This window comes from Somniosus microcephalus, chromosome 2 (genome assembly GCF_052327205.1).
Source record: "Somniosus microcephalus isolate GS21.2 chromosome 2, FLI_Smic_1.0, whole genome shotgun sequence".
NCBI classification, from domain to species: domain Eukaryota; kingdom Metazoa; phylum Chordata; class Chondrichthyes; order Squaliformes; family Somniosidae; genus Somniosus; species Somniosus microcephalus.
The window spans coordinates 372,249,364-372,263,798 of record NC_140988.1 but is presented as its reverse complement, the minus strand read 5'-3'; positions in this window follow the sequence as shown (position 1 = coordinate 372,263,798).

Below are 14,435 nucleotides of genomic sequence, written 5' to 3'. Positions count from 1 at the left end.
GTGGATTGGAATCTTTTACATGCACCTGAGCCCTTGGTTTGCCGTCACATCTGAAAGACGGCCCCTTCGACAGTGCAGCACTCCCTCAGCACTGCACTGGGAGTGTCAGCCTGGATTATGTGCTGAAGCCTTTGGAGTGGGGCCTGAATCCACGACCTTCTGGCTCAGAGGTGCGAGACACAGAGCCACAGCTAACACATTCGGCCCAACTGGTCTATGCCGGTGTTTATACTCTACACAAGCCTCCCATCCTGCTCATGTGTCCCTTCACAGCTGGGGCAGTCGGGAGAGCAGGAGGCCAGTAACTGGTGAGTTTAAAAGCTCACCTTTCGCGGGCTTTTTCTTTCACAGCTGGTGCAGTCGGGAGAGCAGGAGGCCAGTAACTGGTGAGTTTAAAAGCTCACCTTTCGGGGGCTTTTTCTTTCACAGCTGGGGCAGTCGGGAGAGCAGGAGGCCAGTAACTGGTGAGTTTAAAAGCTCACCTTTCGCGGGCTTTTTCTTTCACAGCTGGTGCAGTCGGGAGAGCAGGAGGCCAGTAACTGGTGAGTTTAAAAGCTCACCTTTCGCGGGCTTTTTCTTTCACAGCTGGGGCAGTCGGGAGAGCAGGAGGCCAGTAACTGGTGAGTTTAAAAGCTCACCTTTCGGGGGCTTTTTCTTTCACAGCTGGGGCAGTCGGGAGAGCAGGAGGCCAGTAACTGGTGAGTTTAAAAGCTCACCTTTCGGGGGCTTTTTCTTTCACAGCTGGGGCAGTCGGGAGAGCAGGAGGCCAGTAACTGGTGAGTTTAAAAGCTCACCTTTCGCGGGCTTTTTCTTTCACAGCTGGTGCAGTCGGGAGAGCAGGAGGCCAGTAACTCTTATATAGGTGGAGCTGTTGCTAAACCCGAAACACTACAGTGTAGTGTCTCCCACCCTTCCACCTCCTCTAACCTTTTAGGGGTTAGGGGAAGTTGAAAAGGTAGGTTCAATTTATTTTATTTCAGGAGCCTAACCTAGGTGGAAAAGGTTCCAGGACAGGAGGCGGCAGTGAAAATACAACACCAGAAAACAGGTAGGTGACTGGTTGGTGAGTACTTTCACAAACTTATTCTAAGTAGAATTCAATAATTAAGCTAAATCGTAGTAAATAAAAGGGTATTGTAAGGGTTAAGTCATGGAAGGGCAGCTCGGACCCGTGTCATGCTCCTCCTGTGCCATGTGGGAAATCAGGGACACTGTCCCTGACAACTATGTGTGCAGGAAGTGTGTCCAGCTGCAGCTCCTAGCGGACCGCATGGCGGCGCTGGAGCTGCGAATGGACTCACTCTGGAGCATACGCGATGCTGAGGATGTTGTGGATAGCACATTCAGTGAGTTGGTCACACCGCAGGTAAAGGCTAGCTCAGACAGTAAATGGGTGACCAAAAGGCAGGGTAAAGGCAGGAAGGTAGTGCAGGAGTCACCTGCGGTCATCTCCCTCCAAAACAGGTTTACCGTTTTGGGTACTGTTGGGGGAGATGACTTATCAGGGGAAGGCACCAGCAGCCAGGTTCAGGGCACCATGACTGGCTCTGCTGCACAGAAGGGCGGGAAAAAGAGGGATAGGGCTATAGTGATAGGGGATTCAATTGTAAGGGGGATAGATAGGAGTTTCTGTGGCCGAGACCGAGACTCCAAGATGGTATGTTGCCTCCCTGGTGCAAGGGTCAAGGATGTCTCGGAGCGGGTGCAGAGCATTCTGAAGGGGGAGGGGGATCAGCCAGTTGTCGTGGTACATGTAGGTACCAACGATGTAGGTAAAAAGAGGGAGGAGGTCCTACAAGCTGAATTTAGGGAGTTAGGAGCTAAATTGAAAAGTAGGACCTCAAAGGTAGTAATCTCTGGATTGCTACCAGTGCCACGAGCTAATAAGTTTAGAGAGAGTAAGATAGATAAGCTAAATACGTGGCTTGAGCAGTGGTGCAAGGGAGAGGGATTTAAATTCTTGAGGCATTGGAACCAGTTCTTGGGGAGGAGTGACCTGTACCAAGGGGACGGTCTACACCTGAACTGTGAGGGAGCCGATGTCCTCGGGGTAATATTTTCTAGGGCGGTTCGGGAGGATTTAAACTAATTTGGCAGGGGGATGGGAACCTAGGTAGTGGAAAAGAGGGAAGTCATATGAAGTCAGAAATAGATGGTAGAAAGGTGAGAAGCAATAAGCAAAGGAGAGAAACACAAAGGGCCAAACTAATTCATAATGAGAGTGTGAAAAAAGCAAGCCTGAAGGCTTTGTATCCTAATGCTAGAAGCATTAGGAACAAGGTGGATGAATTAGTTGTGGAAATAGAGGTAAACAAGTATGATTTGATTGGGATTACAGAAACGTGGCTGCAGGGTGGGCAAGGCTGGGAACTTAACATCCAGGGATATACAATATTTAGGAAGGATCGGCAAAAAGGTAGGGGAGGTGGGGTAGCATTGCTGGTAAAGGAGGGGATTAATGCAATGGAAAGGAAGGATATTAACTCGGATGAAACGGAATCTGTATGGGTAGAAATGAGAAATAGCAAGGGGAGGAAAACGTTAGTGGGTGTGATATATAGGCCTCCAAATAGTAATATGGAGGTGAGGGAAGGCATAAAAAGGGAAATTAGAGAAGCGTGCGATAAGAGCACAGCTGTCATCATGGGTGACTTTAATTTACATATTGATTGGACTACCCAAATTAGTAAAAATTCTGAGGAGGAGGAATTCCTGGAATGTTTTCGGGACGGTTATCTGGACCAATATGTCGAGGAGCCGACTCGAGATCAGGCCATTTTAGACTGGGTATTGTGCAATGAGAAGGGACTTATCAGCAATCTTCTTGTACGAGGCCCCTTGGGTCAGAGCGATCATAATATGATCGAGCTCTCAGTCGAGATGGAGAGTGAGGAAATTGAATCAGAGACTAAGGTCCAGAACTTAAATAAAGGGAATTACGAGGGTGTGAGACGGGAATTGGGTAAGATTGATTGGGTGGTGTTTCTGGGGGGATTGACAGTGGATAGACAATGGCAAGCATTCAAAGATAGAATGGAAGAATTCCAGAACATGTTTATACCGGTTTGGCATAAAAATAAACCTAAAAAGGTGACTCAACCGTGGATAACGAGGGAAATTAGGGACAGCATAAAATTTTAAAAAAGGGCATATCAACTGGCAAAAAAAAGCACCAGACCGGAAGATTGGGGGCAGTACAGGATACAGCAAAAGAGGACAAAGGGATTAATCAGGAAGGGGAAAATAGAATACGAAAGTAAACTTGCAGCAAACATAAAGACAGACTGCAAAAGCTTTTATCGGTATATCAGGAGGAAAAGACTGGTAAAATCCCAAGTCGGTCCCTTGCAGTCCGATTCGGGAGAATATATAATGGAGAATAAGGAAATGGCAGACCAATTAAACTCATACTTTGGTTCTGTATTCACAAAGGAGGACACAAATAACCTCCCAGGAATATCGGCAAACATAGGGACTAATGAGAGGGAGGAGCTGACAGAAATTAGTATCTCTAGGGATATGGTGTTGGGTAAGTTGAGGGGACTGAAGGCCGACAAATCCCCGGGGCCTGATAAACTACATCCTAGGGTACTTAAGGAGGTGGCCCTGGAGATAGCAGATGCTCTAAGGATCATCTTCCGGAACTCCATTGACTCGGGAACAGTACCCGTGGATTGGAGGGTAGCAAATGTTACCCCAATATTTAAAAAGGGGGGTAGAGAGAAAGCAGGGAATTATAGACCAGTAAGCCTTACATCGGTTGTGGGCAAAATGCTAGAGTCCATTATTAAGGATAAAATAGCGGAGCACTTGACAAATGGGGAAAGGATCGGACAGAGTCAACATGGATTTACAAAGGGTAAATCGTGTTTGACTAATCTGCTGGAATTTTTTGAGGAAGTAACTGGTAAAATAGATGGGGGAGAGCCAGTGGATGTGGTGTACCTTGACTTCCAGAAAGCCTTCGATAAGGTTCCACACAAAAGATTATCATGCAAAATTAAGGCTCATGGGATTGGGGGCAAAGTATTAACGTGGATAGAGAACTGGCTGGCGGATAGAAAACAGAGAGTTGGAATAAACGGCTCGTTTTCGGAGTGGCAGGCAGTGACCAGCGGGGTGCCGCAAGGATCTGTCCTGGGACCCCAGCTGTTCACAATATATATAAATGATCTGGATCAGGGAATTGGATGCAATATTTCCAAATTCGCTGACGACACTAAACTAGGAGGAGGGGTGGGCTCTGATGAGGATGTCAGGAGGCTACAGTGCGATTTGGACAGGTTGGGGGAATGGGCGGATACGTGGCAGATGCACTATAATGTGGATAAATGCGAGGTTATCCACTTTGGGGGTAAAAACAGGAGGGTAGATTATTATCTAAATGGCAATAGATTGGGAGATGGGGAAGTGCAGAGGGACCTGGGTGTTCTTGTGCACCAGTCACTGAAGGAGAGCATGCAGGTGCAACAGGCGATTAAGAAGGCAAATGGTATGTTGGCCTTCATATCAAGGGGGTTCGAGTATAGGAATAGGGATACCTTACTACAGCTGTACAAGGTGCTGGTGAGACCGCATCTGGAGTATTGTGTACAGTTTTGGTCGCCCCATCTGCGGAAGGATGTTCTTGCCATGGAAAGAGTGCAACGGCGATTCACCAGGCTGATACCTGGAATGGCGGGAATGACCTACGAAGAGAGATTAAATAGTTTGGGCTTGTACTCACTGGAGTTTAGAAGATTGAGAGGGGATCTCATCGAAACATATAAAATTATGGCAGGCCTGGACAGGCTGAATTCAGAGAGAATGTTTCCAATGGCCGGGGAGCACAGAACCAGGGGCCACAGTCTAAAAATAGCGGGCAAATCATTTAAAACAGAGATGAGGAAGAATTTCTTCACTCAAAGAGTGGTGAGCCTGTGGAATTCCCTGCCACAGAGGGCTGTGAAGGCTAATTCAATAAATATTTTCAAGAGAGAATTGGATATATTTCTGAAGGCTAAGGGGATTAAGGGTTACGGAGAAAAGGCGGGGACGGGGTACTGAACTGGTAAGATCAGCTATGATCTCAGACGAAGATCAGCCATGATCTCATTGAATGGCGGAGCAGGCTCGAAGGGCCGAATGGCCTACTCCTGTTCCTATCTCTATGTTTCTATGTTTCTATTCCCTTCTCCCTCATGTATGCATCAAGCCTCTCCTTAAAAGATGTTCTTGCCATGGAGGGAGTGCAGCGAAGACTCACCAGACTGATACCTGGGATGGCAGGAATGACGTATGAGGAGAGATTGGGTCGATTAGGCTTATATTCGCTAGAGTTTAGAAGAATGAGAGGGGATCTCATTGAAACTTATAAAATTCTAACAGGACTAGACAGACTAGATGCAGGAAGGATGTTCCCGATGGAGGGGGAGTCCAGAACCAGGGGTCACAGTCTAAGGATAAGGGGTAAGCCATTTAGGACTGAGATGAGGAGGCATTTCTTCACCCAGAGAGTGGTGAACTTGTGGAATTCTCTACCACAGAAGGCAGTTGAGGCCAATTCATTAAATATATTCAAGAAGGAGTTGGATATATTTCTTGAGGCTAAAGGGATCAAGGGATATGGGGAGAAAGCAGGGACAGGGTACTGAATTTGGATGATCAGCCATGATCGCATTGAATGGCGGAGCAGGCTCGAGGGGCCGAACGGTCTACTCCTGCTCCTATCTTCTATGTTTCTATGTTAAATCTCTCAATGCTATCTGCTTGACCCACTCCATGTGGCAACTAGTTGCACATGCGCAACACTCTCTGTGTAATCAGTCAATTCTTTATTTGTTCTCTCAGTGGCTATCATATATTTATGCCCCCTTGCTCTGGACTCACCCACAACAGCAAGACCAAAGCCATTCAGTATGGTTCCTGCCAGCATCCTGTTCAACTGTGAGCTGAGCCTCAATCTCTAAATCCACTTAATCACCAGGACTATTCACTTCAACCTCCGGAGTGTTGGCCGCCCTCACCGCCTCCACCATCCAGCCCTCACCCATGCCATTGCCATCTGAGGGCTCAATTTCTTCATATTTTCCTCACTGGTCTTGCTTGGCTCATTCAGATCGTCGAAGATGATTATCTGGTCATTATCACATTGCTGTTTGTGAAAGGTGCTGTAGAAATGCAAGTCTTCCTTTTTACATCCCAGCTGATGCCTTATGGTTTTCCAGCACTGGTCTCCTGCACATCCTCCCGACCTTTGCTCCGCCATCATTGGTTCAGCCTTCAGCCACCGCTCTAGAATTCCTTTCTTAAACCTCCTCACCACCCTCATTCCGCGTCAGCGGGTTGCACTCTCGCATCGGAGTCCGAAGGTCGTGGATTCATTGACCCACTCCAGAGACTTGAGCACATAACGTAGGCTGACACTTCAGTGGAGTGCCACACTGTCGAGAGGTGCCGTCTTTCGGATGAGACGTTAAACCAAGGCCCCGTCTGCTCTCTCAGGTGGACGTAAAAGATCCCGTGGCACTATCTTGAAGAAGAGCAGGGGAGTTATCCCTGGCGTCCTAGCCAATATTCATCCCTCAACCAACACAAAAAAACCCAGATGATCTGGTCATTTATCTCACTGTTGTAAGTGGGATCTTACTGTATGCACATTGATTGCCACCTTTCATATGGTACACTTGGAAAGCACTTCATTGCCTGTAAAGTGCTTTGGGACATCGTGAAAGTTCTTGCTTTCATTCTGGAATAGCTTATCAAGGGTTATAAAGAGAGAGAACGAACTTGGAAGGTAGACGAATGCAGCAGCCAATTTGCACAATAAGGAGGTAAATGGCCAGATGATCTGTTTTGGTGATGGTTGTTGGAAAAATAAATGCTGGCCAGGACACCGGGGATAACTTCCCTGCTCCTTTGAAATAGCGCCATGGGATCTTTTACATCCACCTGAGAGGGCAGACGGTAGCTTGGTTTAACGTCTTATCCAGAACACAGCACCATAGAATCATCGAGCTTTACAGCACAGAAGGAGGCAATTCGGCCCATCGTGTCTGTGCCAGCCGCAAAAAAGCTATCCTGCCTAACCCCACTTTCCAGCTCTTGGCCCGTAGCCTTGCAGGCCATGGCACTTCAAGTGCACACCAACAGTGCAGCACTCCCTTAGCATTGTGCTGAAGTATCAGTCTGGACTGCATTTTCCTGTCACTGGAGGGGACTTAGAACCCACGACCATCTATCTGAGAAGGGAGAGTGCTACCCCAATGAGCTAAAGCTGACAAGTCCATATGGGGGCAAGCTTAGATCACTTCAAGGCCAAATTGGACGTGTATCTTAAAAGAGAAACACATCATCAGTCACAACCGCTGGGACAGCAAACCTCAGGCCTCTTTTGGCTTTGAGATGTTATTTGTCGCTACTCCCTGCTCAATACCTGTCCTCTGCTTTAAAGGCATGTTGGTACATTTCAGTACATGAAGATGCTCTGGGAATGTTAACTGGGTTGACTGCTGCACTGGCTGATGTCACACAATGACCTCACCCCTCCCTATCTCTGTAACCTCCTCCAGCCCTATAACCTAATTCCAGCCTCACAACCTAATTCCGACCTCTTGCCTCGACTTTCATCGCCCCAACCATTGGAGGCCGTGCCTTCAGCTGCCTAGGACCTAAGCTCAGGAATTCCCTCCCTAAACCTCTCCAGATCCTTTAAGAGGTTCCTTAAACATTTACCACTCACCTGTCCTAATATGTGGCTTTGTGTCAATTTTTCACAGATCACAGAAATCACAGAAACCCCACAATGCAGATAGAGGCCATTTCGGCCCATCGAGCCTGCACCGACACATATCCCACCCTATCCCCGTAACCCCACGTATTTAATCCCCCTAACACTAAGGGTCAATTTATCATAGTCAATCAACCTAACCCGCACATCTTTGGGTTGTGGGAGGAAACCGGAGCACCCGGAGGAAACCCACGCAAACACGGGGAGAATGTGCAAACTCCACACAGACAGTCGCCCGAGGCCGGATTCGAACCCGGGTCCCTGGCGCTGTGAGGCAACAGTGCTAACCACTATGCCACCGTGCTGCCCCCTAATTTTTGTCTGATTAAACTCCTGCGAAGCACCTTGCGACGTTTTTACTATGTTAAAGGCAGTAAACAAGTGAAAATTGTTATAGTGTGAGCGATGTGGTGTGGTGACGGGGAATTTTATAGCAAGGTGCAGCTATCTCTCACTACATCGTTGGTGACCAGTAGTGCACTCCACACTTCCTGGTGCCTGTACGCCAGGATTCGATCAGTCGCTGATACATATGCTCATTCCATCACATCATTCACCACCTTTTTCTTGCCCCAGCTCCTCATCCCTTACCACCAACCTTCCCCGACAGTAACTCCCGCCCCTTCCCAACCCCCCGTGAACCCCGATTAACGTGTCGACTGTTTGCCATCTTCTCCCAATCAGTCTTGTGCCAGTTCAAAGACATCGCACTCGCTCTGCTTGTCCGGCTCACCTTCGGCATTTGCCTGTGGCATCAGAGCTCAACCCTGGCCGATCTCTTCTCCCTTCACGTTAATACACTGTGTTGATACGCAACATGCCAGAATTCTACTCAACAGTGGTTGCGTTTGCAGTTGCACATAAACCCCCAAGATTGTGAAATGGCTCTTTTGCAATCGCGGCTCTCAGTTTAACTCCTTTATTGCTGTGCTCTGCTGCCCATATCCTAACTCACACCAGAGATTTCACCCGAGGGCAGACGGGGTGGTGGGGGGGGGCTTCGGTTTAATGTCTCACCTGGAAGGCTGCGCCGCTGACAGTGCAGCGACTCCCTCAGTGCTGCACTGGCTAAATTGTGTGCTCAAGTCTTTGAGCAGGACGTGAACCCACAACTTTCTGACTGAGAGGTGAGCATGCTACAGGAAACTTTTTTTTATCCGGCACCGAGGGAACCGACGTGGTACCGGTTCATCAAAAATTCCGGATCACCGAGCGCTATAGTAAAAGATACGAGAGCTGAGAGCTCTGTATAAAGCAACAAACCCTGTTGCTTAGCAACAGGTTCAGAACAATGGCCACAAGTTATAAGCGTCTCTGTAGCTTAGCAACAGCTGCAGCCACACCCTTGCACAGCAACAGATGGAGGAAGGCAAGTAATATGCAGTATGAACCTACTCCTGAATTTTGCTGGTTGTGGTAAACCACTAATCTGCCTGTACAGAACATGTCTGGGTATGCCTCAGCTGGCTCCGCCCCTGGCTCCACCCCTAAGCCCAGGTATAAAGGTGATTGACCCCCAGTCCCCCTGGCTTTAAGGATCAGTCTACCAGCAGAGGCATGCTCGTATTCTTTTGTTAATAAAAGCCTACTTGTTATAAGTTTAACTCTTAGTCTTCTGGAGTTATTGATGGCGCATCACTGGTTAACCGAGATTTCCAGTTATTTAGGTGCCAGTAAATCGAAAGTTTCTTGTACCACTGAGCCACAGCTAACCTTTTTTTAAAATATAGAAAAGGTTTGTTGTCAATGTTCCCTTCAAGCTGCGCGGCGCACAGCGCTCCAGGGGGTCCTGCGCAGCCAGCTGTTAAATTGAAAAAAACCCCCCGCACATACACGGAATTTTGAATGGGCCGTTAAAGGGGCCGCGCGTCCTCCCCAAAAGGTGATGTATGGTGGTTTTGTATTGCTTCAGAATACCCATTCATGATACAACATGGTTTCCGCGTTCATGATGGGACCACGAAATGTGCTGTACAGCAGCTCATTCCAACGAGGCGCCTGTGCAACACTCTCCTTTCATCTGGAAAGCTAAGTGAAAGGTCAAGGAAAGATACTGGAGGGTAAAGATAGGCATGGTTAAAGTAGACCATTCTGCTCATCCACACAAAGAGGCCGAGTTCGCCTATGCCCCCTCAGCACAGTATCCTCTAAGTTTATAACATATGTTAGGGGCCTGTCGCACACCACTGTTGCTAAGACCAGGAGATGAGGACAAATCAGGTAGTAGAGTTCAGGCAATATCCTATGCGGGTCGGGTATCCTCAGAGGCAGCAGTGGCCGACTGACACAGAATGAATTGTCCGAGACGATCTGTTCCTTTTTCCTGCCGGAAATTTCTTGTTAAAAAACGACAGATATACTCAGAAAGAGCCCAGGGAGGGAACACAGCAGCAGAGAGTTGGGGAGGGGTGTTGGAACAGCACACAGAGATATTATGTTAACTCAAATGTAATTACGGGCAATCGGAGTCTCCCATCTGGTAACTGGGCCTCACTAATGCCAACAGATAGTGATCATCGATGTCAGAGGGTAGAAAAGGCTACGAGTGAAAGCCACATGTTCTGCCTCCTGTGCAGCTCCTAATGTAATCAGTGCTAGGCCAATGCATTGAGACAGCTGCTGAGCTTCTGCAGATCAAATCCACACTGTCTCAGACACTTTGCAATCATGTGAAGTATGGTCTCTTCTTCATATATGAATAAATAAATTTGCATTTATACAGCGACATTCACGACCGCAGGATGTCCCAGAAGCGCATTACAGCCAATTAAGTACCTCTGAAGTGTAATCACTGTTGTCATGTAGGAAACACGACAGCTAATTTGCGCACAGCAAGCTCCCACGAACAGCAATGCGATAAATGGCCAGATCATCTGTTTCAGTGATGTTGATTGAGGGAAAAATATTGGCCAGGCCACTGGGGAGAACTCCCCTGCTCTTCTCTGAAATAGTGCCGCGGGATCTTTTACATCCACCTGAGAGGGCAGGCGGGGTCTTGGTTTAACAAGTCAGCCTAGATTTTGTGCTCGAGCTTCTGCAGCGGGCCTTGAACCGACTACAGGAAACTTTCGATTTACCGGCACCTAAATAACCGGAAATCTCAGTTATCCGGCAAAATTCAGTAGTAGTTTCAGGTAAGTTTTATTACTTGCCTTCCTCTATCTGTTGCTGTGCAAGGGTGTGGCTGCAGCTGTTGCTAAGCTACAGTGACGCTTGGAACCTGTGGCCATTGTTCTGAACCTGTTGCTAAGCAACAGGGTTTGTTGCTTTATATGGAGCGCTCCGTATCTTTTACTATAGCTTTCGGTTATCCGGAATTTTTGATGAACCGGCAGCACGTCGGTCCCATTGGTGCCGGATTAAAAAAAAATTTCCTGTACCTTCTGAAGCACAGGCGAGAGCGTGACCCACTGAGCCACAGCTGATACGGTTTAAGCTCAAGTGTAGTACATTCAAAGCCTTTATTCTGTTCACTGGCTCATTGGAAAGGGGAATGTCCAGTACACAACTGAGCCACACAGATCTGTAAATACACAGGTCTGCTGAGTTAGTTGATCTCAGTCAGGAAACGTTTCGGGTTGTCCCTCCAGTCAGGGGGGCGGCCCTGCCTTTGACCAGTAACTTTGTTCTTGGGATATGGATGACACTGGCAAGGTCATCCCTATTACCCGACGTACTAGGCCAACTCAGAGGGCAGTAAGAGTCAAGCACAGCTTGGGGGATTGGAGGCACTTGTAGGCTGGGCCAAGTCAGGTAGGGGGCGTGAACAGGTTCCCTTCTCTAAAGCCCAAGTAGGTTTATACAATCCGGCAACTTGTATGGACATCCCCTGATGGCAGCCCACAAATAACCAGATTCATCGAAACAACATGCGAAATACTGCAGATGGTGGAAATCTCAGATTAAACCAGACCCAACAAAAGGTAAGCATGCAGGTGCAGCAGGCGGTTAAGGCAAATGGTATGTTGGCCTTCGTAGCAAGAGGGTTCGAGTACAGGAACAAGGATGTCTTGCTACAGTTGTACAGGGCCTTGGTGAGACCGCACCTTGAGTATTGTGTGCAGTTTTGGTCACCTTACCTGAGGAAAGACGTTCTTGCCATGGAGGGAGTGCAGCGAAGATTCACCAGGCTGATACCTGGGATGGCAGGAATGACATATGAGGAGAGATTGTGTCGATTGGGCTTATACTCACTGGAGTTTAGAAGATTGAGAGGGGATCTCATCGAAACCTATAAAATTCTGTCAGGCCTGGACAGACTAGATGCAGGAAGGATGTTTCGGATGGCCGGGGAGTCCAGAACCAGGGGTCATAGTCTAAGGATAAGGGGTAAGCCATTTAGGACTGAAATGAGGAGGAATTTCTTCACCCAGAGAGTGGTGAACCTGTGGAATTCTCTGCCACAGAGGGCGGTGGAGGCCAGTTCATTAAATATATTCAAGAGTTGGATATATTTCTTGAGGCTAAAGGGATCAAGGGATATGGGGAGAAGGCAGGGACAGGGTACTGAATTTGGATGATCAGCCATGATCTCATTGAATGGCGGAGCAGGCTCGAGGGGCCGAATGGCCTACTCCTGCTCCTATCTTCTATGTTTCACAAGCAGAAGCGTTAACTTGACCTTTGTCTCTCCAGAGGCTGCCTGACCCGCTGAGCGCTTCTGATTTTATACCAGGTTTATTGGATTTGAGGGGAAGCTAGACAAACACATGTGGGAGAAGGGAATAGAAAGGTTATACTGATTGGGTAAAGAAGATTCTCCTGAATTCCCTGAGAGTGATAAGAATGTGGAACTCACTACCACGTGGAGTGGTTGAGACAAATAGCATAGATGCATTTAAGGGGAGTTAGATAAGCACGAGGGAGAAAGGAATACAATGTTACACTGATAAGGTGGGAGGAGGATCGCGTGGAGCGTACACAGTTGGGCAGATTGCCCTATTGATGTGCTGTACATTCTAGAGATTCACTTCCACAACGTGCATGGTGGGATCTGAACTCTCGACCTCTGGGCTGCTAGCCCAGTACTGTATCCACTACTCTACAATCCGGTGCATGCCCGGGGGGCGGGTGACGGGAAAGGACATAGAAAATAGGAGCAGGAATAGGCCATTCGGCCCCTCGAGCCTGCTCCACCATTTAATGAGATCAATGGTTGATCATCCAATTTCAGTACCCTGTCCCTGCTTACTCCCCATATCCCTTGATCACTTTAGCCTCAAGAAATATATCGAACTCCTTCTTGAATATATTTAATGAATTGGCCTCAACTTCCTTCTGTGGTAGAGAATTCCACAGGTTCACCACTCTCTGGGTGAAGATATTCCTCCTCATCTCTGTCCTAAATGGCTTACCCCTTATCCTTAGACTGTGACCCCTGGTTCTGGACTCCCCAACCATCAGGAACATTCTTCCTGCATCTAGTCTGTCCAGGCCTGTTAGAATTTTATAAGTTTCAATGAGATCCCCTCTCATTCTTCTAAACTCCAGCGAGTATAAGCCCAATCGACCCAATCTCTCCTCATACGTCATTCCTGCCATCCCAGGTATCAGTCTGGTGAATCTTCGCTGCACTCCCTCCATGGCAAGAACATCCTTCCTCAGATAAGACGGCCAAAACTGCACACAATACTCAAGGTGTGGTCTCACCAAGGCCCTATACAACTGCAGCAAGACATCCTTGCTCCTGTACTCAAATCCTCTCGTTATGAAGGCCAACATTCCATTTGCCGCCTTAACCGCCTGCTGCACCTGCATGCTTACCTTCAGCGACTGGTGCACAAGGACACCCAGGTCTCGTTGCTCTTCCCCTTCTCCCAATCTATTGCCATTCAGATAATAATTTGCCTTCCTGTTTTTGCCACCAAAGTGGATAACCTCGCATTTATCCACATTATACTGCATCTGCCCAATATACTGCATCTGTTCAAATCATACTGGAGTTTCTCGGCATCCTCCTCACAGCACACACGCCCACTCAGCTTTGTCTCATCTGCAAACTTGGAGATATTACATCTAGTTCCCTCGTCTAGATCATTTATACTGCGAATAGCCGGGGTCCTAGCACTGATCCCTGCAGTACCCCACTAGTCACTGTCTGCCACTCAGAAAAAAACTCGTTTATTCCAACTCTCTGCTTCCTGTCTGCTAACCAGTTCTTTATCCAAGTCAGTACCTTACCCCCAATCCCATGTGCTTTAACTTTACACACTAATCTCTTATGCGGGACCTTATCGAAAGCCTTCTGAAAGTCCAAATACACCACATCCACTGGTTCTCCCTTATCTATTCTACCAGTTACATACTCAAAAATTCCAGTAGATTAGTCAAGCACGATTTACTTTTTGTAAATAAATCCATGTTGACTTTGTCCGATCCTGTCACTGTTTTCCAAGTGCTCTACTATTACATCTTTTATAATGGACTCTAGCATTTTCCCCACTACCAATGTCAGGCTTATAATTCCCTGTTTTCTCTCTACCACCTTTTTTGAATAGTGGGCTTACATTAGCTACCCTCCAATCCATGGGAACTGTTCCAGAGTCTATCGAATTTTGGAAGATGACCAGCAATACCTGGCTTAGTCCCTACTGTGTGGGCTCATACCCGGAGACTGGACCATTGGGCGAGATGGTATAAGGCCCTTGGAAGCTAGCAAGGAATCAAC